The 23176-nt window shown below is 43.4% G+C and overlaps 1 protein-coding gene across 1 annotated transcript in view; it reads right to left on the bottom strand.

Annotated features, from left to right (window-relative positions):
• Positions 1–23176, bottom strand: part of LOC126475202 (4-hydroxybutyrate coenzyme A transferase) — a 148499-nt gene that overhangs the window by 100149 nt on the left and 25174 nt on the right. The gene's annotated exons all lie outside the window — the stretch shown is intronic.

Genomic DNA, 23176 nt, shown 5'->3' with positions numbered 1-23176 from the left:
GACGTTTATGGGTATCCTGAAAGAGGGTCGTTTCTAACTTTCGTCCGGTCACTTTTAAACCGTTTGAACCATTCATAACACCCAGTACGGCTTAAGCACTCATCACCGTAGGCTTCCAGCATCATTTGGTGTGTGTCTGTAAAGGTTTTCTTAAGTTTCAAGAAAAATGTAATGCACACGCGTTGCTCCTTTAACTCTGTGATCTCGAAATTAGCAAATGTGGAACACAACGTTCTGCTCACTTCAGCACTGAACAACAACAGACAAACAATAATGAAACTCCTGGCAGTTACACAATAAACACAGGCATGTGCAGGGATGCCAACTGCACTGCGCTCCAACACACCATTTGCGTTAAATTACGAAAGTTTTGAATTTTTTGAACAGATCTCGTGGATGAAACTTTCACAATCTTTTTACAAGGCAGTGCTGTCCTGTCCTCTCGCGTTATTTACTCACCCGCTTTGTCCGAAGACCTCCGCAGTACGACGTGCATTCAAGTTCTAAGGCCTCCGATTTTTTTTCTCCGGACTGGAAAGAGATAGAAACATGCGCATTGTTTTAAAATGAGGCCGCGTTCATTGTCAATACGTCCCAGAGATGGCAGCACCGTACGGCAGATGGAATTTTACCGCCAGAGGCGAGAATGAGAACTGTTTTAAATACTTAAAATGGCGACGTTTTCCTTACTTGAACAGCGTGCAATCATTCGTTTTCTGAATTTGCGTGGTGTGAAACCAATTGAAATTCATCGACAGTTGAAGGAGACATGGGGTGATGGAGTTATGGATGTGTCGAAAGTGCGTTCGTGGGTGCGACAGTTTAATGAAGGCAGAACATCGTGTGACAACAAACCGGAACAACCTCGGGCTCGCACCAGCCGGTCTGACGACATGATCGAGAAAGTGGAGAGAATTGTTTTGGGGGATCGCCGAATGACTGTTGAACAGATCGCCTCCAGAGTTGGCATTTCTGTGGGTTCTGTGCACACAATCCTGTATGACGACCTGAAAATGCGAAAAGTGTCATCCAGGTGGGTGCTACGAATGCTGACGGACGACCGCATGGCTGCCCGTGTGGCATGTTGCCAAGCAATGTTGACGCGCAACAACAGCATGAATGGGACTTTCTATTCGTCAGTTGTGACAATGGATGAGACGTGGATGCCATTTTTCAATCCAGAAACAAAGCGCCAGTCAGCTCAATGGAAGCACACAGATTCACCACCACCAAAAAAATTTCGAGTAACCGCCAGTGCTGAAAAAATGATGGTGTCCATGTTCTGGGACAGCGAGGGCGTAATCCTTACCCACTGCGTTCCAAAGGGCATACGGTAACAGGTGCATCCTACGAAAATGTTTTGAAGAACAAATTCCTTCCTGCACTGCAACAAAAACGTCCGGGAAGGGCTGCGCGTGTGCTGTTTCACCAAGACAACGCACCCACACATCGAGCTAACGTTACGCAACAGTTTCTTCGTGATAAAAACTTTGAAGTGATTCCTCATGCTCCCTACTCACCTGACCTGGCTCCTAGTGACTTTTGGCTTTTTACAACAATGAAAGACACTCTCCGTGGCCGCACATTCACCAGCCGTGCTGCTATTGCCTCAGCGATTTTCCAGTGGTCAAAACAGACTCCTAAAGAAGCCTTCGCCGCTGCCATGGAATCATGGCGTCAGCGTTGTGAAAAATGTGTACGTCTGCAGGGCGATTACGTCGAGAAGTAACGCCAGTTTCATCGATTTCGGGTGTGTAGTTAATTAGAAAAAAAATCGGAGGCCTTAGAACTTGAATGCACCTCGTACTTCACACTTTTTTGAAACAGAGCCACAAATTTCCACACATTGCTTCGCAGCGTTTACAGTATGAAACGCCGAACTCGCTTGACTAAAAAATCCACGCACATAATGAGTTCTACTACCTTTAAAACTTTCTACTCTTAAGAAGCTCTTGTTTATATTTGCTTCTGATCAGCAGTTACGCAGCACAGAGCTTTCTCTAAATTACTGTTTCATGTAAATAGTAGTGCCCTCTTTCTTCTGATATAGAGAAGGTGTCCGCAATTTCATGCAGTTTACTTGTCCACTACCATATGTGCACTCTCTCGACTGCTTCGTTCGTGGTTGCAATTTTTCGACATCCTTCGCGGGATCATCTTCAAGAGAAGTTTGTGCAACTATTGAATTCAGTCCCCCACTTTGTAACTATCAGATTAAATGACATAATCAAGTCTTCAATTGGCGTTAGCGTTAAACCGTCTAAAACAATACTAAGACAACCTGGCATTTAAGTTTTTAAATCTGAATGATGTGTGCACCACCACCTTCATAAACTGATATTTCACATACGTTTTTGCACAAAATATACCAACACAAAACAAAACGTAAGATATGTGAGTACCATCTCTGCTCCAAATTCGAAGTACAGTACATTCTTGCCTATTAGTGATTTACGAGCTTCCTCAACATCACTCGTCCTTGTGCTCTGTTATGACGACCACCACCAATTAAGCAAGAAGGATTTCACACGCAGTGTTTACATGTGTTTCTTGATCACAACAATGGACCTCTTCTAACGTACCATGAGAATCGTCACAGAGCCAAATAGTCCCAGACACACTATACGAGACTAAAACTGGGCGATTTAGTGGGCCAATCTAAGTGTGATAGGGTGCCTCAGCGTTCTTCACACCAGGAACGCACGCTTCTCTAATAAGATGGATCTGTCCACAGCATGCTCATTACTTAGTCGTAGAAGAAAGGACAACATCTGATCATAGAGAATGTTGATATACAATGAGGTGCAGAAGTCATGGGATAGCTCCTAATATCATGTTGGACCTTCTTTCGCCAAGCGTAGTGCAGGAACTCGACGTGGCACCGACATTTAACGCAAACACCGCTGTTCTAGTTCGTCAACGGAAGGCATTGACTGTGTTGTCCGTGCTGAGACGTAGTAAGCCTGAAATTTGGTGTTCTCGATACACTCTTGACACTGTGGAACTCTAATACTGAATTCCCTAACGATTTCCGAAATGGAATGTCCCATGCATCTAGCTCCAATTACCACTCCACTTTCAAAGCCTTAATTCCCGTCGTGCGGTTATAACCGCGTCTGAAACCTTTTCACATGAATCACCCGAGTACAAAATAACTGCTCGGCCAATGCACTGCCCTTTAATACCTTGTGTACGCCATACTACCGCAATCTGTACATATGCATGACGCTACACCATGACTTGTGTCACCTCAGTCCAATCATTGTGATTTATGTTTTCGGTAATCCGAATGAATGGTTCCAAATCATGGTACGAAGGATATTCTCAAAACGTCACTGAACCACATACGGCCTAAACCAAATCTTCCACGCACAGGTGGCTGAGCCTCTCGTAGGGGCCATCGCTGCATACTCCTTGTATCATTTGGGGAAAAAAGCAAGACCCATATCAGCTCTTGTTTAGCTTGTGTGTTGTTTGGGCCACTTAGGTACCCTACTCGAAATGTCCATTTCATACATGTACCTTTGCAGTTTTCGTTCGGAAACTGGTTGAGATGCGCCGGCGTCTCACTGACAACAGCTACTCAATTCAGGTTTGAAAGCGGTTGTCATTGACAAAGCGTGGCATCTTCTCCGGTCTTTGTCGGTTAGCATATTTTTACGAGCACTGTTACAAGGCTGCGAATGTTACACCATTCCTTTGAGACACGTTAGACATTTCGCGTCGATACAGCAAACAAATCGCGCACCTCCATTCACATTCTGGTTGCGTGCACGTCCGAAAACTATAGTTTCTTTCTGCCATTCGGTTAGGTCTCCACGCCAGCCCTTCTTGCTGTGGTTATTCCATATAGCCGACTGACACTTACGAAGGTGCTTTCATAAGACTGGTAGAAAAAGAAGAAAAATGTTTGTTTCGTACTCAGCTCACTTCACGATGTAGTCTCTTTTGAGGGACGTATACTTGGTCCAAAGATCCTCCAGCTCTTTCATTCTATTGGAAAATATATTCTGTCTAATTCTGCAAAATACTCGTTTAATGCAGCTATCATTTCATTTGATGAATATTTCTTCCCAGAAAGCTCAAGTTTAAAGTTAGGAAACAGAAAGAAGGCACTCTGAGCTAAGTCTGGCGAATAGAGTGGACGAAGAACCAATGCAAAGGCCAGTTCATACAATTCTGTCGTCGTTACCACTGATGTGTGGGATAGTGCATTCTGGTGAAAGAGCACTTTTCAAGCGTGCCAATCCTGGTTTTTTCAGCCAACGCAAGTTACAAACGGTCCAAAAATGTAGTATAAAAGGGTCGCTGTTAGGGTTCTGCCTTTTTCCAAGCAAACTAAGGATTATTTCTTGGAAATACTAAAAATAAGGGGAAAAAAACAGGGGCCATCACATCATCAGCTAACAAAACTGTCTTTGTCTTGTTTGGAACATTTTTACCGGCCATTGGCCATTGTTTTGACTGCTGTTTTGACTCTGGTGTGTAATAATAGATTCAGGTTTCATGAACAGTTTCAAATCAGCGCAAGGAGTCTTGCGGATTGCGATTAAACATCGCCAGACATTATGTTGAAACGTAATGCCAGATGCACTTTTGGTACCCTGTGAGCAGTTGCGGCAAACACCTTGCACACAGCTGCTTCGTGCTGGATATTATGCACTCAGTTGAGATGCCTGAAGTCTCAGCAATAGCACGAATTTTAATTCGGCGGTCTTGCATTACCAGATCATGGATTTTTTCCATCGTTTCCTCTGTGGTGACCTCAGTTAAGCGGTAGGAGCACACTTCGTCAGTAGTGCTTGTCCAACCATGTTTAAATTCATTATTAGTAAATTATCTTTAAAGATGGTGCAGAGTCCGTGTGACAGTCATACAGCTGTGTTTTGATTTGTGCGACAGTTCAACCTTTCAAATGAAAATGTTTAGCAACAGCACGAAACAGTTTTCTCTATTTTCAATTGCAGTCCGTACACTGACCAACTCAGATGGGTGTCAACGATGAACTGTGTGCTGTATATTGTTCAACTCCTTTATACAATTCTTGGAATACACACATTTACCAATCTTGAAGGCCCAACAAATATGTTCGACTCTTTCATGGAAGTTTACCAGATTTACCAAACTGTTCACGGACACAGAATTTGAAAGTAATGACTTAGGGTACGTGGTGGTAGGTCACATGGCCGCTTGGTGTCATTTCTAATCCCACCCACTACGTTCAAGATTGAACAATGTGCTCTGTTTATGTGGTTACAAATAATTTGTCTGGTGATATCACTTGTGACAATGCTAATAACACTGGAGTAATAATTATATTCCTTATCATACACCATCAATTATTTATATTTCTAACATTACTGAAACTGATTTCTTCGCTCAGCAGAATGATGTCTGTACAGATAATTTCTCAGACGTTGTATGATTGGATATAAAATGGTATGTTGAACCCAACACAGGCATGTAAAGCGAATAAATTTGAAGAGAAGACCCGTTATTCGTAAGCCGCTTGTAAAATTTAAAAGTTTCAGAACTACTATTAATTATCAGCAGGGCTGAATTAGAATTATTCTTGCCGATCCCGGCGTAAACAGCTTCTCAATGTCTGGCAAGATTTCTGGTACGTTCAGCTGGTCGGTTACCGAGGTCGTCTCAGCCTTTGTCCAATACGACCTTCGCCCAGAAACACCTTTGTTCGGCGAGAGTACAAAGACCTTTGAGAGAGATTGTGGTTGGTAGGCACAAAAAAGTGAAGAACTCAGATAAGGAGTTAAACATCACCACTCGCCTGTCTGAACACTACTATCTGATAGTGGTTCGTTCAAAGGCTAAGTGGTCGTTACTTCCATAGAAATTATGAAATTGCGTCTAACCTCAAATCTGTTTCAGACTACTTAAGAAATCTTACATTTCCTCCGTTCCGTTCAAAACGATATGCTAAGACAATGAGTCATATTCTCACTGCATCGCATCTCCACACAATCTGTACTGCTTGTGAAAACTCTTGCGCCTGTTACAGTTTTAGTACAATTCTATTACTTTAAGTATGGCAGACAATTTTTCCACGCATTATTAACAATGTTACAGTAGTACAAACGCTTAGCTAATCTCTGAGAATGAACAGCGTACTGTCATTGAATGGCCACTATCCCTAGCATTCTAAGAACTACGTAGAACTAAGGCGTTCATTTCCGTTATGTCTTTCTGTTGCTGCCACATCAAGAGAACGGCACTCTTGTTGACACTGTGTGGAATGCGTATTGTTATCTAGTAGTAGCACACAAATTTCAGTTTCGCCGGTGCTCATTTCTAACGATTTGTCCATTACCAGACCAACCAAATGCAATCATGAGAATGGTTATGGAAAATAAATGTATTGACGTGCCAATTTAGCCTCTGTAGGTAATTTTTAAGGTCATGCTGTGTAACTAACGTTACTTGAATCAGATGTGTGCGTGATTTTAAGAGAGTGTCATTCTGACAAAACAATTCGAATATTGAATTGATGGCTTCTGTGGCTGGACTATCTCCTTTGGTTGTTTATGTTATTTTACACAATTCGCCATTTTCAGCGTTTAACTTTCACGTCAATACTCTTTACTGTGTACATTACATTTACTTCTGAAATGAGTTCAGTACACGCATCTAAAAGTTATGTATAAACTAGGAAAGTCGCTATAACAAGCATCTATAACATTCACAAACTGGCCGAAAGCGACTAAACCCTCGATAGCGAAAAATCGTTCAGCGAAAAAAAAAAAAAACTCTACAAATACAACGGGTGGACATAAATATCGTAACCAAAATCACAACACAATACGGTGTAGTAAAGCCGTTACTAAAAACAGTTTCCATTCGTTTCGGAACGAATAAATACAGGTTCCTACATTGTTTTTAAGGGAATGTTATACCATTCATCCTGCAAAAATAGTGACAAGTTCAGGTAGCAATGATTGAAGTGAGTAGCGATCACATTCTGTCGGAAGTATACCACAAAGGCTCAATATTATCTGGTGAATGGTGGCCGGGGAGATGGGGCAATTTATCCCAGTGCTCACAAAACTAAGTCCTGGACGTTGCGAGCTATCTGAACAGGGTCCCTGTCGTCTTGAAACGGGGAACTGGGAACAAACTTTGTACCATGGGATGGACTTTATCACCAAAATGGTCAAAATCCTTGGCAGTAATACGATCTTTCTGAGTAACAATGGGGCCCATGGAATACCACAAAATGGCTGCCAAATCACCACCGAACCACTAGCATGTGTTACGCTTGGGACATCAAGTCGACCAAAAGTTGCAAACAGTTTGCAACAAGATTTATTCGAACAAATGACATACTTCTATTGCTCCATATTCCAGGTTTTATGGATTAGGCACCACGTTTTTCTGGTACGGGCATTTGCCTCACTGACAAGTAGTTTTGGAATTACTGGTGCTAGGAGGGTTCGCGAGTGCGACGTTCAGTTCTGCAATGACTTTCGCAGATCGTCTTCCTCTTTGCTGTTCGACACCCAGCCTCTTCAGTGCCGGCCGGTCACGATCAATCAGTACACTTTTTTTTTTTTTGTGGTTTTAGGGCGCAAAACTTCTATGGTCATTAGCGCCCAGCCCGTGACGTAGAAAACAGGAAAAAAACGAAATTTAAAATCAGCAGCAATGGAAACAAAGTCAGAAAATTTGAGAAACTAAAGGCAGAAGGAATGCTTAAAAGTCCACTATAGAAAGGGGTTGGTTGTCCCCCAAAAAAAAACTTCAAATGACTGACGTCATTTCACTGTCTCTAATAAACTGTAGAACGCGGTCAGCTGAGCGCGTGTCATCTGCTAAAATCGACGATAGATCAGGCGATAGCTGTAGACGGGAGCGTAACGGATTAAAATAGGGGCATTCAATTAAAAGGTGTCTGACCGTCCACAGCTGAGAGCAGTGGGGACAGAGTGGGGGAGGATCACCGCTTAAAAGATGTCGATGACTAAAAAGACAGTGCCCTATCCGGAGTCGGGCTAAAATTACCTCCTCCCGACGACGCGTTCGGGAGGAAGAGGTCCAAGCGCAAGGAATGGCTTTCACTTCCCGCAATTTATTGTGGGGAAGTGTTGACCAATGCGCATGCCATAAATGAGTAACTTGGCGACATAAACCGCTCCGTACATCGGTAAACGGAAGAGACTGAAGAGCTGGCCGAGGAAGAGAGACTGCAGCCTTGGCTGCTATATCGGCCGCCTCATTTCCACAGATACCAGCGTGTCCCGGGAGCCAGAGGAACGCCACTGAGACGCCCCCCAGGTGGAGCAAGCGCAGACAGTCCTGAATCCGGTGGACCAGAGGGTGCACAGGGTAAAGAGCTTGGAGACTGAGGAGAGAGCTGAGAGAATCTGAGCAGATTACGTACTGTATCCGCTGATGGCGGCGGATGTAGTGGACAGCCTGGAGAACAGCGTAAAGCTCCGCAGTATAAACCGAACACTGGTCGGGAAGCCGAAAGTGATTTGGGGTGTCGCCAACAATATAGGCACTCCCTACACCTAACGATGTTTTCGAGCCATCGGTGTAAATAAATGTGGCTTCCGTCATTTGTGCACATAGAGCAGCAAATGCCCGACGGTAAACAAGTGTAGGGGTACCATCCTTGGGAAATTCACATAGGTCTCTGAGCAAGTCGATCCGGGGACGGTGCCAAGGCGGTGCTGTACCCCAAGTTGTCAAGAAGGTTTTAGGAAAGCGGAAGGAAAGAGAATGGAGCAGTTGACGGAAGCGGACTCCCGGAGGTAGTAGGGAGGAGGAGCGGCCTGCATACCCGACATCAAAGGAGGCGTCGAAAAAAAGGTTATAGGCTGGATTAGCAGGCATGGAAGACAGATGGCTAGCATAACGACTCAGAAGGACTGCCCGCCGATTGGACAGCGGAGGTTCAGCAGTCTCAGCATAAAGGCTTTCCACAGGGCTGGTGTAAAAAGCTCCAGACACTAAACGTAATCCACGGTGGTGGATAGAGTCGAGACGCCGAAGAATAGACGGCCGAGCAGAGGAGTAGACTATGCTTCCATAATCCAATTTCGAGCGCACTAAGGCGCGATAGAGGCGGAGAAGGACCACCCGGTCCGCTCCCCAAGAGGTACCATTCAGGACACGGAGGGTGTTAAGGGAACGCAGACAGCGAGCCGAAAGATAGGAAACGTGGGAGGACCAGCACAGTTTTCTGTCAAACATAAGACCCAAGAATTTTGCGACGTCGGAAAACGGAAGGTTGACAGGACCTAGATGTAAGGAGGGCGGAAGAAACTCCTTACGTCGCCAAAAATTAACACAAACGGTCTTACTGGGTGAGAAACGGAAGCCGGTTTCGATGCTCCACGAGTGGAGGCGATCGAGACATCCTTGAAGACGTCTTTCAAGAAAGCTGGTCCGTTGAGAGCTGTAGTAGATCGCAAAATCGTCCACAAAGAGGGAGCCCGAGACATCAGGAAGGAGACAATCCATAATTGGATTAATGGCGATGGCAAACAGTACAACACTCAGCACGGAGCCCTGGGGTACCCCGTTTTCTTGGGAGAAAGTACGGGAGAGAGTAGTGTTCACCCGCACCCTAAATGTGCGCTCTGCCATAAATTCGCGAAGAAAAAGGGGCAGCCGGCCTCTAAAGCCCCAAGAGAACAGTGTGCGGAGGATGCCTGTCCTCCAACAGGTATCGTACGCTCTCTCCAGATCAAAAAATATTGCTACCGTTTGGCGTTTCCGGAGAAAATTGTTCATGATATAAGTGGAGAGAGCAACAAGATGGTCAACAGCAGAACGATGCTTTCGGAATCCGCATTGGGCTGGTGTTAAAAGACTGCGGGACTCCAGCCACCAAGCTAAACGGTAATTCACCATACGCTCCAAAACCTTACAGACACTACTCGTGAGAGAAATGGGGCGATAGCTAGAGGGGAGATGTTTGTCCTTTCCAGGTTTCGGAACGGGAACGACAATAGCTTCCCGCCATCGCCTGGGAAAGGTACTGTCGGTCCAAATTCGATTATAAAGGCGAAGGAGGTAACGCAGGCTATGGGTTGATAAATGCAGCAACATTTGGACATGGATACCATCCGGTCCTGGGGCGCAGGAGCGAGAAGAAGAGAGTGCATGTTGGAGTTCGCGCATGGAGAAAACAGTATTGTAGCTTTCGCGATTTTGAGAGGAGAAAGCAAGATGTCGCACTTCCGCTGCACGTTTCTTCGGGAGAAACGCTGGCGGGTAATTTGAAGAGCTCGAAATCTCAGCAAAGTGCTGACCCAAGGAGTTAGAAATTGCGACGGGGTCCACTAAGGTATCATGCGCGACAGTGAGCCCAGAGACCGGGGAGAAACTAGGCGCGCCTGAGAACCGTCGAAGCCGACTCCAAACTTCCGAGGAGGGAGTGAAGTTGTTAAATGAGCTAGTAAAGAATTTCCAGCTTGCCTTCTTGCTATCGCGGATGACGCGACGGCATCGCGCACGGAGCTGCTTATATCGGATACAGTTGGACAAAGTTGGATGGTGACGGAAAATGCGAAGAGCACGTCGCCGCTCACGTATTGCGTCACGGCATGCCTCGTTCCACCAAGGAACTGGAGGGCGCCGGGGCAATTCGGAGGTGCGTGGTATTGAACGTTCCGCAGCTGTGAGAATAACGTCGGTAAAATGTGTGACCTCATCGTCGACGCTGGGAAAGCGACGGTCATCGAATGTCGCTAGAGACGAAAAAAGTGTCCAATCGGCTTGGGCAAACTTCCAGCGTCGCGAGCGCATATATGGCAGTTGAGGCTGCAGTCGAAGAACACATGGAAAGTGGTCACTCGAGTGTGTATCATCAAGGCCGAACCATTCGAAGCGCCGAGCTAGCGGAACAGTACCGACCGCAAGGTCCAAATGGGATAAATTTGCCGTGGAGGCAGACAAAAATGTGGGGACCCCAGTGTTGAGGCAGACTAGATCCGCTTGGTGGAAGACGTCTAGCAATAGTGAGCCACGTGGACAAGGATGTGGAGATCCCCAAAGCGGGTGGTGGGCATTGAAGTCCCCAACCAGCAAATAGGGGGGTGGAAGCTGATCAAGAAGATGAAGGAGATCAGCTCGTGCCATTGGTGTAGACGATGGAATGTATACCGTACAAAGAGAGAACGTGTATCCAGAAAGGGAAAGACGGACGGCGACAGCTTGGAAGGAAGTGTTTAAGGGGATTGGGTGATAATGGAGAGTATCATGGAGCAGAATCATGAGTCCTCCATGGGCTGGAGTGCCTTCAACAGAGGGGAGGTCATATCGGACGGACTGAAAATGAGGGAGAACAAAGCGGTCATGGGGACGCAGCTTTGTTTCCTGAAGACAGAAGATGACCGGCGAGTAGGATCGTAAGAGGATCGACAATTCCTCCCGATTGGCGCGAATGCCGCGGATATTCCAGTGGATAATGGACATAGGGTGAACAGAAATGGAGGAACGTCACCAAGGGTGCTGTCAACTCAACGACTGCTCAGAGCTTGCGACCGACAGGATGGAATGGCATTCAGTCGAAGGCAGAAGATCCTGATCCATAGGTTGGTCAGGAGCAGCTCCTGCCACCAACGATCGGCCAGTTGATCGGCCACCAACAGTGCGCCTCGGCGACACAGAAGATGGCCGAGGGCGATTTCCGCCAGGTGGTGCTGTAGATGGGACACGCCTTGGCGGAGAAGGAGAGGAACTGTGTTTCTTCGTAGCCTTCTTGGAGGTATGTTTAGATGAAGGAGGAACCGATGGTTGTGAAGTTGCAGTACGTAAAAACTCTTCACGAGAATGCTCTTTTTTTGAAGACTTGGCGTCTGACTTTTGGGCTCGAGATTTAGCAGAACCCGACGAAGGGTGAGCCATAGAGTGGGCAGGCGAAAGAGGTGAGGTTGAACGAGCGATCTTTGCGCTGGCCGATCTGACGACCGTGGTACTAAATGTGAGGTCGCAAGTCTGCGTGGCCGCCTCCTTTGTTGGCCGAGGAGAAGCAAGGACAGCGCTGTATTTTCCTTTCTGAGGCACGGTGGGCTGTCGACTGGCGATTAACTTTCGAGCAGCAAAGGTCGACACCTTTTCCTTCACTCTTATTTCCTGGATCAGCTTTTCGTCCTTAAAAACAGGGCAATCTCGAGAGGAAGCAGCGTGGTCACCCATACAGTTGATGCAGCGAGGGGATGGAGGTGGACAAGCACCCTCATGGGCATCCCTGCCACACGTAACACATTTGGCCGGATTGGAACAGGACTGGCTGGTGTGATTGAACCGCTGACATCGATAGCAACGCGTAGGGTTCGGGACATAAGGGCGAACAGAAATTATCTCATAGCCTGCTTTGATTTTTGATGGGAGTTGAACTTTGTCAAATGTCAAGAAGACAGTGCGGGTTGGAATGATGTTCGAGTCAACCCTTTTCATAACCCGATGAACAGCGGTGACGCCCTTGTCAGACAGGTAGTGCTGAATTTCTTCGTCAGACAATCCATCGAGGGAGCGTGTATAAACGATTCCACAGGAGGAATTTAAGGTACGGTGCGGTTCCACCCGGACAGGGAAGGTGTGGAGCAGAGAAGTACGCAGCAATTTTTAAGCCTGGAGGGTACTGTGTGTTTCCAACAACAGGGTGCCATTCCGTAGTCTGGAACAAGACTTTACAGGACCCGCAATTGCGTCGACACCGTTCTGAATAATGAAAGGGTTGACCGTGGAAAAGTCGTGACCTTCGTCAGACCGAGAAACAACAAGGAACTGTGGCAACGATGGAAGAACCGTCTGTGGCTGAGACTCAGTGAACTTACGTTTGTGAGCAGACATAGTGGAAGGTGAGGAAACCATTGCGGAAGAATCCCCCATGATTACCGGCGTCTCCGATGGCGCGCTCCTCCCTTGTGGGGGCCCTCACCGAGGGCACACCCGCCTTAGGTGATTGTTCACACCTCAGGTCACACCTCCCGACAAACGGACGGAGGGACCAATCGGCACTTTCAGAAGGTATCAGCTCGGGTAATCACCCCTCCCTGGGCCTGGCCTTTACCAGGGGGTACGTACGTGTCCTACCTGTCTACCCGGGGCGGGGAATTACGCGTTACCCCGTCACCGGCTACGCATGGAAGTGCGTGGGTCGGCCTTCAGACACGCACAGGGAGGAAGAAAGAGAAAGGGAAAGGAAAGAAGAGGGGGTCTCAAACGCCGCAGCGGAGAAAAGGGTAAAGAGAAGAGGTAAGGAAAGGAGAAGGACAAAGGAAGGAAGAAGACATACAAGCAAGGAAGAAGAAGAATGCGGTACATTTACAAGCGTCCGTCTCCGGACGTAGGCGCAAACCATACTCCCAGAGGGGGAGAAAGTGAAGGAAAGAGCCAGAGGTGAGGGGGGGGGGGGGTGAAGACAGGGGATGGGGAAGGATGCGGAAAGGGAAGGTATGCAGCCCGGAAAGGAAGGAAGGCCACATTAGCTCGGGGCCCCGTGCTCGCTACGCACGTATCCACAAAAGAGTTGTGGATCCCCTGGGGGGATCAGTACACTGTCGACCGGGTTGTGGCTTAGCGGATGATAGTTTTCCGCCCTACCTGCATGCAGTACAAATCTTCAGTATGGTGCCTTTTGCAACACCGAACACTTCGGCTACCTTGGTTAAGCTAACACCCACCTTGCCAGCACCAACAATTTGCTCACATTCTATGACACGTAGCTCCGACGCAATGTACTCGCAGCTACACAGAAATGTATTCTAACCACGACTGATTCTTGCAACATACTGAGGGCGCTGTACACGTGCCGTTTGTGCAGCGCAAACTGCAGGCTTGGCCAGCATTTGCATTAATGTTCAAGCATACATTTTTCGCACTGTTTCTGGATCTTCGCCCAAACACTACACGTGATAAATTGGCCAATAGCTGCCTCAGATCTAACACAACTGTCAGATATTTTCGAAATTTACGACAGTAACAAACTGCCTTTCGTGTTGTACTACCTCATAAGCTACTCTGACTGGCGAATTTCACTTTCCTTTTCCTACGCAGTGTTTTTCTGTATTTAAAAATCTACTGATGTGGAATTGTAATGTACGCACCATAACACGAATTGCGAAGTCTAAACCTGTCATGGCTTCATTGTCGCTTTTCTTTACCTTCGATTACGACTAGGTCGATTATAGTAGCCATTGCTGCCCAGGTATTTGCGTACAAAATTTAACTGAAATCACTGTAGATAATTTGGAGGAGGATTACGTTGTTTCAAAAAGCGGACTTTGGAAGCCAATTCTAGTGCCTTGCAAAATGAAAGTCATTCAAGTGAACGCCATTATCAGGTGCACGAAATATAAGCAATTTAAGTATACCTGTGTATATTGTACGTAACTGAGGTGAGAGGACATGTAATTTCACAAAACTTTTAGTTTTCTTTCTACTGCAAAATTTTCCATAAGGCGTTCTACATTTTCATGGCTCTGCAAACAAGCATTGCAGTATGGAATATGTGATTTCATATGCCCTTTCCACACTGATAAACATTCCTGTTCTAAATAACAGGTACAGACTATTACGGACTTTGAACACATTTACCCAATAGTACACCCCTGATGATAACGTATACACTGCTCACGCACTCTAATGATCATTACAAGTACCAGATTTCCTAAGCACTAATCTGAGAATCTGAACTAATACTTCAACCAATATTTAATTCCGACATTCAGGTGTCATGTCATTTATGCCATTTATCTTCTCTACCTTTGGGTGCCAGCATATTGTTGAAACAAAGTTTACTTTATAGACTCTGTTCATTATCTGTTGGTCCATCTATGAAGGAAACACTTCCCAGTTTAGATTCTATGCCCACCCTAATGCAAAAGATTTATTATTTAGAGGGATTATTTTAAGAGTGCTGTTCTAAAGTCTACCCCAATTTTTACAAGTCTTTTAGTTTTGAAGCTCTAACAGCACACGTGTTTGTAGACTAAATTACCAGAACACAATTACGTTTGTACATAAAGTGATTAACTCATCAATTAGATTTGCAGGGACATTATTTCATTTCTCGAGATAAGCTATATTATAAAGGAAGTAAGTTGCGTTCTTACAGAACTCGACATTCAAGAAAATGAAGAAAAAAATTTTTTTTAATTTTACACATCTAGTTTCGTATGACCAAAATTGACACCACAAAAGTTAATAATATGTCAAATGAAATTTACACTTGTCCAATGCAGACAACAAACTGCTTAACATGTATCAGCATAATCAACAGTATAACATATGAATTAGTTTTTTCCAGAAAGTACACGACAGAATGTAAGGAGTGACACACGAAGGAATTCTTAGTTTCAACTTTAAAGAGTGTATGTTGTTACTTCTAAGATGATGTTGCGGTAGATTACTGAAAATTGATGCAGCAGAATGCTGCACACCTTTCTGGACAAGAGATAAGGAGGTGCAATCCAAAAGCAGATTGGCTTTCTGTCTAGTATTAGTTGAGAGACTGCCAATTCTGAAGAATAAGCTTCTACTGTCTACAAAAACAAAACAAAAAAGATCTTAAAGAAATATATAGTGAGAGGACAATGTCAGAATCCTCAGACTGAAACAAGGGTTGACAAGATGTTCGTGAACTTACATCACCCATTTCTTGAATTGCACATTTCCGAGCCAAGAACATGCTTTTTGAAATGGAAGAATACCCCGGAATATAATGACGTACATCATAAGCAAATTAAAATAAGTAAACTAATTTTCGTGTTGAATTATCACTTACTGCAGGTATTGTCCTAAACCCAAATATAACAGCATTCAGTTGCCCCTTAATATGGGCTTTCCATGACAGCTTATGATCTATCTGGATACCAAGGAGTCTGAATTGTTCAGAATGACTAGGCTAAGCGTAAACCCATTCTGTGTAATCAAAATGTCAGTTACTTGAATTGTGTGAGGGAAAACTCTAAAAACAGATTCTTACTGCGAATTATCATTTAGCATTTATTTTCTACAAGCCATGAATTTATGTCTTTTAAATGCACTATTTGATGCACTGCATATGTTGCACTACCAAGCTAGTGTTATCAACAAACAAATATTTTAGAATCACCTGTAGTACAGAAGGCAGATTATTTATACATATACAGGGTGCCAAGGAGGAACTGTCAATATTCAGGGTTATGGGAGGAATGCTCATTTAAAGCAAAAAGCTTTGAATAGACATTTGCCCTAATCCAAATGGTTTCAGAGACAGAACACATATGATTTATATTTTTGTTTTTGGCCTAGTGATGTGTACATATCTGTCTTACCCACCCAATCTTTTTAATGTTTTATTCCAGCCCAACTTAACTCACTGTATTCAACCTCTTTGCTTGTGATGTCTTTCTGTCACTAAACTAGCCCACTGAACGTGCAGTTGTCAATGGTGAAACTGTGTGAAGGACAGTTCCAGTGAAAAGTGAAGTTAACTGTGTTTGCACACATGCTGGCTAAAATGCCACACATGTACATTAATACACAATATGCATTTATGGTGTACGTTTAAGGCTTCTGCACATGGTGGTGCTCCTGTTGTCCAAGAACACTGTCAGCATTTTCAGACATGCCGAATTCCTGAATGCAGAGAGTTTACTGAAGTTTTTAGCAAGCTGCATGTAATAGGTACTCTTCCAAGTTTTCTTCTAAAAGTGTAGTTCAGCAACCTGTGCAAGAATAGTAATACATTGTTAAAAGGGTACAGCATAGTCCCACTACCAGCACACGATAACTTTCTGCATGTATGTCTCCCACAAACGTGTGTAACGGTATGACGAATTTACGTGCGCAAAACTTTTACCCATTTCACATCCAGCACATCCACAATATTAGCACTGGCAGTAATGCTACACGAACCTAAATCTTTTCACCGTTCAAACGACAATTGTCATTTACTTGTATTCATATTATTCACTGATGCAGCACATTTACACAAGAGAATCAATGACGCCTATTATAAATCAAAAATCCACTTGCTGCAGAGGAAACCAATTTCCAAGTTCATTTTTCAATCAATGTTTAGGGCGGCACAATCAGTAACATGTTGAAAGGTGACTCATTTCAGAAGACCAAATGATGGGATAGAATTACCTACATTTTTGGAAAATTCATTTGTAGAACACACTGGTTCGCATCTCATGGTCTCGCAGTAGCGTTCTCGCTTCCTGAGCACGGGGTCAGGGATTTTCACCTGCCTCAAGATGACTGGGTGGTTGTGTCCTCTTCGTCATCATCATTCATCCCCATTACGGTCGGAGGAAGGCAATGGCAAACCACCTCCACTAGGACCTTGCCTAGTATGGCGGTGCGGGTCTCCCACATCGTTCCCCTATGCTCTGTCAAGGAGTATGGGACTACTACACCACCACCACCACCACCACCACCACCACATACTGAAAATGTTGCTTTGCCCATGCGGACTGCACTGTACTTCCAAGATGGAGTGCCTCCACGTTTTACCAGATATGTAATGGAACATCTCATCCGCACTTACCCTAAGCACTGTATTGGTCGTGGTAGTACAATTAATTGGCCACCAGGATCACCAGACCTCACATGATTAGATTTTTCTTTATTGGTTAAATGAAGTCTGAGGTGTACTAAACAAAAGGAACTGCTTGGTTGCATCTGGGAGCTGAGGACTCTCATTTGGGAATGGGCAAACGCACTCAGACAAGCAACACAACATGTTCTCCTAAGTGTGCACAAATGCACTGAAGTTAATGAGTGAGTTATTTAAACAGTTATTGTTAAATGTACAACAGCTGCAATGCAGTGTGTACAAGCATACCTACAAGTGAATGTGTCAACAAAGCAGATTATTCAAGCGGCTTCTAACAAAACAGCTGTTTCATAAGATGCCGTAGTGAATGCTGCTGATTTTGTGATATTTTCTTTGAATGAGTGTCATGTCTGTTTAGCTCACTGAACTACAAATGAACACAGTGAGAAAAAGCATTTTTTTGTCGCTTAATTTTTAAAAAGTTGTTTAAGTGGGTATTACGTGGTTTAAAATGGAGGTCATCAACATTCTTCTGAAGAACATAACCTGTACTGTGATGGTAAGTAATAATTAAAATTTTAAACAGACACACAAATCTAGCTTTGTTTGATAAATACAATAACCTGCAACTGAACTTCGGATTATTATTTATTTACAGATAGTGACAAAGATAAAATGTATGTACCTGGTGATTAGATACTGAATGAATCAAGAAGTAAACAGAGGGGATTTGGTTTTGGCTTTGTTCCTGTTCCTGTTTTGGATGGTGGTAAGAACTACTTGTCTAATGAATTAAATTAATTATGACCTAATGTACCAGCAACTGTTAATGCTGCAAGAGTGAACTTAACTTATAAGTGTTTTATTGCAGAATCTTCACCAACTGACTGAAGAGATGTCAATGAGACTGCATAAGATGATGCTTACTCTTCCAGACCGATAATGGATCACTGTTCCAGGAGAATTAAGAAAGGAGAGAAAGAAAAACATAAAAAATTAGGTGCAAAATACAGCCTATGTGGTGAAAGAGTTTGCAAAGAATTTTATTTACTTAACTTTGGATGAATCTAATAAGAGGACTGACAATGTTGCATTGAAAAAACTAACACCAGTGTTTCACCTAAATATCAGAGAGGAAAGAGCTAACTAATCGACTCCCACAGGAAAGAACTGATTGGTTCTTGTGATGGCCATCTTCGCAGCAAATGAATATATACTGCTGGAGTTTAAAAGAAGAACTCCTTCTGCTTGTTGTACATTAATTTTTTATTATTTAACTTGTGCAATGAAACACTTTGAGCCTACAAGGTATCTTCAGTGGATGTCCTGAACTAATATACAATTTTTTCATCTGCACATATAGGTTATAGAATTAAAATAGTTCATCAAAGTTTTTATAATAAAATGTGAAGGTACTTACTAATCAGCATCTAATTCATTATTAGTAAGCCAAACAGCTTTCTCTCTTGTGGCAAGGTGGTTGTAAGCTTGCAGTTTTCCTTGTGTTCACCATTTTAAAAATAGAGCACTGTAACTGCCATTTCCGTGTTTAAAATTTCATTCATTACTGTGATGTCAGATCCCTTAATCGAGCAGGTAAGTTAGAAAATTTAAAAAGGGAAATGGATAGGTTAAAGTTATAGTGGGAATTAGTGAAGTTTGGTGGCAGGAGGAACAAGACTTCTGGTTAGGTGAATACAGGGTTATAAGTACAAAACCTAATAGGGGTAAAGCAGGAGTAGGCTTAATAATGAATAAAAAATGGGAGCACGAGTCAGCAACTAGGAACAGCATAGTGAATGCATTATTGTAGCCAAAATAGACACGAAGCCCACACCTACCATAGTAATACAAGTTTATATGCCAACTAGCTCTGCAGATGACGAAGAGATGGAAGAAATGTCTGATGAGAAACAAGAAATTATTCAGATGCTGAAGGGAGACAAAAATGCAATAGTCATGGGGGACTGGAATTCGACAGTAGAGAAAGAAAGAGAAGGAAAAGTAGTAGCTGAATATGGAATGGGGAGAAGGAATGAAGGAGAAGGCCGCCTGGCAGAATTCTGCATAGAGCACTTGGTTTAAGGATCATGAAAGAAGGTTGTATACAAGGAAGAGGCCTGGAGACACTGGAAGGTTTCAGATAGATTACATAATGGTAAGACAGAGATTTAGGAACCAGATTTAAATTGTAAGACATTTCCAGGGGCAGATGTGGACTCTTGACCACAATCTATTGGTTATGAACTGTAGGGTAAAACTGAAGAAATTGCAAAAAGGTGGGAATTTAAGACGATGAGACCTGGATAAACTGACTAAACCAGAGGATATACAGAGTTTCAGGAAGAGCATGAGGGAACAATTGACAGGAACAGGGGAAAGAAATATGGTAGAAGAAGAATGGGTAGCTTTGAGAGATGAAGTAGTGTAGGTGCTACAGGATCAAATAGGTAAAAAGCCGAGGGCTAGTAGAAGTCCTTGGGTAAAAGAAGAGATACTGAATTTACTTGATCAAAGGAGAAAATATATAAATGCAGTACATAAAGCAGGTAAATAAGAATACAAACGTCTCATAAATGAGATCGACAGGAAGTGCAAAAGGGCTAAGCAGGGATGGCTAGAGGACAAATTTAAGGATGTAGAGGCATTTATCACTAGGGGTAAGATAGATACTGCCTACAGGAAAATTAAAGAAACCGTTGGAGAAAAGAGAACCACATGTATGAACATCAAGAGCTCACATGGAAAAACAATTCTAAGCAAAGATGGGAAAGCAGAAAGGTGGAAGGAGTATATAGAGGGCCTATACAAGGGCGATGTACTTGAGGGCAATGTTATGGAAATTGAAGAGGATAAATGTTATAGAAATTGAAGAGGATAAATGTTATAGAAATTGAAGAGGACGTAAGTGAAGATGAAATGGGAGATGTGATACTGTGTGAAGAATTTGACAGAGCACTGAAAGATCTAAGTCGAAACAAGGCCCCGGGAGTAGACAACATTCCATTAGAACTACTGACAGCCTTGTAAGAGCAAGCTATGACAAAACTCTCCCGTCTGGTGAGCAAGATGTATGAGACAGGCAAAATACCCTCAGACTTCAAGAAGAGTGTAACAACTCCTATCCCAAAGAAAGCAGGTGCTGACAGGCGTGAAAATTACTGAACTATCAGTTTAATAAGTCACAGCTGCAAAATAATAACACAAATTCTTTACAGATGGTACAAGATGACTTGGGGAAGATCAGTTTGGATGCCATAGATATGTTGGAGCACATGAGGCAATACTGACCCTATGACTTACCTTACAAGATAGGTTAAGGAAAGGCAAACCTACGTTTCTGGCATCTGTAGACTCTGAGAAAGCTTTTGACAAGGTTGACGGGAATACTCTCTTTCGAACTCCGAAGGTGGCAAGAGTCAAATACAGGGAGCGAAAGGCGAATTACAATTTGTACAAGAACCAGATGGCAGCTATAAGAATCGAGGGGCATGAAAGGGAAGCAGCAGTAGGGAAGGGAGTGAGACAGGGTTGTAGCCTATCCCCGGTGTTATTCAATATGTATATTGAGCCAGCAGTTAAGGAAACAATAGAAAAAGTTGGAGTGGGAATTAAAATCAATGGAGAAGAAATAAAAACTTTGAGGATGAGATTATCAGTCTACAGTGGAGTGTGTGCCGATATGAAACTTCCTGGCAAATTACAACTGTGTGCCAGACCGAGAATCGAACTCAGGACCTTTGCCTTTCATGGGCAAGTGCTCTACCACCTGAGCTACCCAAGCACGACTCGCACCCCGTCCACGTGTCTGATAGTTACGGACACACAATTTGTGTGTCCACGAGTTAAAAACTTCTATGGCCACGATGTCCACGTGACAAGGGTCAAGGGTCAAGCTTGGCAAGAAATTGCAAGCTACTTACTAAAACACACTGAGAACTTACAGTCTACTGTCAAACATACTGTCCCATTTAGCAATAACGATGGAGGAATAAGTAAGAGTACTGTAGTCATTAGGTCTCGGTCATATGTTGTAGCGAATACCCAGACTGACTGTGTTTATCACAATTTTTTTGTACCCTTGTCATTCATTTAAGGAGTGTGACCAGGGTTTTGCTTTTATCAAAAATTCCAAGAAAACATGTCATGCGGAGGTGTTTGTCCCAGAACACTGGTAAAGAGTTGTAGCTAAGGCCAGCAGCAAATTTCTCGTAGTTTTTTTATATGAAGAGTTACTTCTTTAACTTGGAAGGCTCTTTAGGCAAATACCTCAGATCAAAGACAGTGCGACATTGATCGAAAAAGGTTGTAGCCAGACAGAGCAATGTCTGGAGTATACTGAAGTTAGGGTAAGATTTCCCATTTCAATGTTTCCAAGTACATTTTCAACGGGTTCTGCAACAATGGGTCAAGCATTGTCATGCTACAAAATCACCTTTTCATCTCTATCATTGTATTGTAGCTGTTTATCTTTCAGTGCTCGGCTCAAATGCATCAACTGCTTTCGATAACAATCTACTGTCACTGTTTCCATCAGTTTCAATAGTTTTGAAAACCTTCTCCCTTCCACCACCCTGCCAGTCTCTGATGTCAAAATCACTGTTCTTGGAGTGATGAAACCATTCTCTGCACGTCCTTTCACTAATAGGTGCCTCACAGTAGGTTTTACCCAGCGTTTTCTTAGCCTCAGTCACAGATTTCTTCAAGTTAAAGCAGAAAATTAAAACTTCTCACAGATGACTAGGATTGGGCTTACGTATTGGCATATTCAATTCATTTTATTGGAATGACTGTGCCCTACTAATGATTTAATCCAGGACAGAAAGAATGTCACCATTGGTCGTAATGTCATCTGTCTTTTATTGCATTGCAGATCCAGATACCAACTGACAGTGCAGCTATCTTCAGTATGTAATTATAATGACACAAATTGCAATCTAACTCAGTCATGTACAGCAGCCTCCGTTGAACTAATGCTTATACTGCCTCAGTTAGATTGGAGTATGTGTTGCTATAATTATGTTCAGTCTATATGACTATCTATAACACACCAATGAAAGTTGCACTGTCAGCTGAAATCTAGATCTGCAACACAATAAAAAAGAAATATGACATTACAGCTGATGCTGACCGTCTTTCTGCTTTGGATATTCGACCAATAATAAATTAAAGATGCAATCACAAATCAACTAATATTTGGATGGTGTTATGGTTAAGCTTGCGACCTACCCCCTGCACCACCACTTGCCGCTACTGCCGTCCACTGCAAATTGGCGGAAGAAAAATTCTAGACCTAATATGTTATGTTCTAAATACACTTGGGATTCTAACTAAATTTTGTTTTCATTTTCCTCCTATTTATCTTTCCCAAGTATCAAGCAGGTACATCAGACACTAAAAATGACTGGTGTGTCTGGCGACATATGCTGCACAAATCTGAGTGTCAAAAACTGATACAACTGTAAGGAATTTGAAACCTCACAGCAGCAGTGTGTTGCACTGGATTTTAAGCTAGAAGAAATTTTGTAAGAATTCAGACCATCGCTTACATGTTCTGAGTTTCGTAGAACTATTTTGTACAAATGTCATAAGTTGGTTTCTGTGAGAATCTTGATATTTCTTACTCCATGCATCCTTACGTGAACTGCTGTTCCATTT

Source organism: Schistocerca serialis, chromosome 4 (assembly GCF_023864345.2).
Source record: "Schistocerca serialis cubense isolate TAMUIC-IGC-003099 chromosome 4, iqSchSeri2.2, whole genome shotgun sequence".
NCBI classification, from domain to species: domain Eukaryota; kingdom Metazoa; phylum Arthropoda; class Insecta; order Orthoptera; family Acrididae; genus Schistocerca; species Schistocerca serialis.
Note: the sequence above shows the minus strand (reverse complement) of the source record. Positions and strands in the feature narration are given on the sequence as shown.